This window comes from Piliocolobus tephrosceles, chromosome 1 (assembly GCF_002776525.5).
Source record: "Piliocolobus tephrosceles isolate RC106 chromosome 1, ASM277652v3, whole genome shotgun sequence".
NCBI lineage: Eukaryota > Metazoa > Chordata > Mammalia > Primates > Cercopithecidae > Piliocolobus > Piliocolobus tephrosceles.
The window spans coordinates 19,787,305-19,790,725 of NC_045434.1; the positions used below are offsets into that span (position 1 = coordinate 19,787,305).

The 3,421-nt window shown below is 55.1% G+C and overlaps 1 non-coding gene across 1 annotated transcript; it reads left to right on the plus strand.

Annotated features, from left to right (window-relative positions):
- The first annotated feature begins 2,631 nt into the window (after positions 1 to 2,631).
- Positions 2,632 to 2,750, plus strand: LOC111539375. Its single transcript, XR_002730652.1, has one exon. It is a non-coding gene; the product is annotated as a 5S ribosomal RNA (ribosomal RNA).
- Positions 2,751 to 3,421: the final 671 nt, after the last annotated feature.

Here is a 3,421-nt window from a genome sequence, read left to right on the forward strand (position 1 = left end):
TCTTTCTTTCCTTCTTACTTTTATTCTTTTCTTTTTCTTCCCTTCCTATCTTTCCTTTCTTTCTTTAGCTCTTTCTTTCTTTCTTTCTGTCTTGCTTTCTTGCTTTCTTCTCTTTCCTTCTTTCTTTTCCTTCTTACTTTCATTCTTTTCTTTTTCTTCCCTGACTATCTTTCCTTTCTTTCTTTATCTCTCTTTCTTTCTTCTGTCTTTACTTCTTTCTTGCTTGCTTCCTCTCTAAGTCTCTATCTCGCTTTCCTTCCTCCTTTCTTTCTCTCTTTGTTTTCTGTATTTCTTTCCTTCTTCCTTTCTCTCTCCCTCTTTCTTTCTTGCTCTTTCTCTCTCTCTTTCCTTCTTTTCTTTTTCTTCCCTTGCTATCTTTCTCTTCTTTCTTTCTCTTTCTTTATTCTTTCTTTCTCCTATCTCTCTGTCTCTTTCTCTTTCTCTCGTTCTTTCCATTTTTCTTGCTTTTCTTTTTTCTCACTTTCTTTTCTTCCTTTCTCTTTCTTTCTTTCTTTCCTTCTTTCTCTCTTTACTTTTTCTTCCAGACGGAGTCTCGCTCAGTCACCCAGCCTGGAGTGCAGTGGCAAGATCTCGGCTCACTGCAAGCTCCGCCTCCCGGGTTCACGCCATTCTCCTGCCTCAGCCTCCCCAGCAGCTGGGACTACAGGCGCCCGCCACCGCGCCCGGCTCATGTTTTGTAGTTTCAGTAGAGACGGGGTTTCACCGTTTTAGCCAAGCTGGTCTGGATCTCCTGACCTCGTGATCCACCCGCCTCGGCCTCCCAAAGTGCTGGGATTACAGGCGTGATCCACCGCGCCCGGCCTGCTGTAGGCTTTTGCGGCTTCCCCTCTCCCTCCCTTGCCCCTACTATCGCCATGCTTCCCGAACTCCCCGGACTCTGCTCCCCCTTTGTCGCCCGCCTACACCCCCGCTGCAGCCGGGGACCTCCTCCTGGGGGTCCGCCACCAAAGCACCACCGGGCAGCGGCATCCCACAGCTTCCACCTCTCCGTCGCCCGGCCAGGAGCCCGGCTCCAGCCCTGGAGGGCAGGGGGCCGGACCCCAAAGGCGCAGGCGCGGGTTCCCTGCCGTTCCCGGTGCCTTCCCGCTCCCGGAACGCCCAGGCGATTCAATCCACTCGTCGGGCGGGCGCCGCCGCAACCTTCCAAACCGGGGGAAGGGGCGGGCAGGGCCAGCGGGTGCCACAGACGCCAGCCAAGACCTCCGCTCCAGAACGCAGGGGCTGCTGTATCCGGGGGAAGGACATTGCTTCGCCAGCCACCAGGAAAACAGTCCCTGTGCACCCGGATTCCCATTGCCACCAACTTCGTGTCAACTCCAGTCCCGAGGACACGCCAGAGACCCAGGCCTCGGGCCCCGTGGGCACGCCCGGTGCCACGGCTCCCGCCAAAAGGGCGGGCGCACTCTGCAAATCAAGGGGCCCACCGCACCAAGAGCACAGGGAGGTGCCAACCCAGGAAGGAGCCTAGGAAACCCACCCCCAAAGCAAGCAATTAAGCCAAGGCAAAACCCGTCTCGGCGCTCCGTTGCTCCTCTCGCATGGACGGCCTGGCCACCCTGTTCTGGCCCAGCCCAAGTCCCCTCCACCCTCTCCCGGCCGGTTCAAAAGGGCCCTGCCTACCGGAGCAGGGCGCTCCCTCTCCAAGGCTCTATCGCTCTCGCTCTCTAGCTCCCTGCCCCGCTCTCTTGTGGGTTTGCCCCTGCACCTCGCGCTACTTCTGTCGCCTTTCCTTTGTCTCTCTCTCTCTCTCTCTGTGTCTCTCTGTGTCCCTCTCTCTGTCTCTGCCTCTCTGTCTCTTTCCTTCTCCACCTCCCCTGTCTCTCTCGATCGCTGTCTCTCTCCCTCCCTCGGTTTCAATCTCTCCATCTATCCCTTCCTTGCTCTCCTTCAAGCCGTTTGTGTGTGCGTGCATGTGTGTGTCTGTGTGTGGGTGTGTCTGTGCGTGTGTGCGTGTGCGTGTGTGTCTGTGTGTGTGTGTGTGTGCGCGCGCGCGCGCGCGTGGGTTCCCGCGCGCGAGCGACCCGGTATGTCTGTGTGTGGGGCTGTGGATTTGCTCCTGGTGGTGGTGGGGTGTTTCTGGGTTTCTCTCAGCCCCTCTCGCCCGGGATCAGGCTGCCGGCTCTAGTGCCAACCCGGGGCAAAGCAGGGCCATCTCCCAACACCCCAGCCCCCACGCCCTCTTGCCCACCGGCCGGGTCTTGGTCGGGACAAGCGACCGTGGTGGGGGCGTTGTGAGAAAAAGGCCACGCGCGGCTGGGCCGGCTGTTCGCCCTTGGCCAGCCCTGACGGCTCTGGGTGGGTGGGGCAAGAGGGGGCCTCGCAGCAGCTCCCCAGCGGCCAGGGATCCCAAAGAATACCTCCGCGGCAGGGCGGAGGACCGGACGGGGTCCCAGGATCGTGGGCCCTGGGTCCTGACGCCTCGGAGCACTCCCTGTTCCGAGCGGGCCCGACGTGGTGGAAGCTCGGGAGCTCGGGAGCCGGGGGAAGGCCGCGGGCGAGCGGCTCGGGGGTCCCGATCCGAGCCCGGCGACCCCGGGCTGGCGGTGCGGGCCGGAAGCCGGCGGGCAGGGCTGGGCCGGGCTCTTGGGGCAGCCAGGCGCCGGTGTCGGCGTCTACGGCCATACCACCCTGAACGCGCCCGATCTCGTCTGATCTCGGAAGCTAAGCAGGGTCGGGCCTGGTTAGTACTTGGATGGGAGACCGCCTGGGAATACCGGGTGCTGTAGGCTTTTGTGCTTGCTTTCTTGTCTTTCTTTCTTGCTTTTCTACCTTCCTTTCTTCCCTTCTCTCACTCTCTCTTCTTCCTTCCTTTCTTTCTTTCCTTCTTTCCTTCTTTCTTTCCCTCTTTCTTTCTTTTTTTCCTTCTTTCTTTCTCTCTCTCTCTCCCTCTTTCTATCTCGTTCTTTCTCTCTCCTTCTCTTTCTTTCTTTCCTTTTTACTTTCATTCTTTTCTTTTTCTTCCCTTACTATCTCTCCTTTATCTTTCTTTCCTTTTTTCTATCTTTCTTCCTTCTGTTTTTCCTTGTTTCTTTCTTCCTCTATATCTCTGTATCTCTCTTTCTTACCTTCCTACTTTCTTTCTTTCTCTCTTTGTTTTCGTTTTTTCTTTCCTTCTTTCTTTCTCCCTCTTTCTTTGTTGCTCTTTCTCTCTCTTTCTTTCCTCCTTTCTTTCATTCTTTTCTTTTTCTTTCCTTGCTTTCTTTTCTTTCTCTTTCTTTCTTCTTTCTTTTTTCTGTTTTTTTCTTTCTTTCTCTTATCTCTCTGTCTCTTTCTTTCTTTGTCTTTCTTCATTGTGTTCTTTCCTTTTTTCTTGCTTTTCTTCTTTTCTCATTTTCTTTTCTTTCTGTTTCTGTCTCTGTGTCTCTCTGGCTTTCTTTCTCTTTCTTCCTTCCTTCCTTCC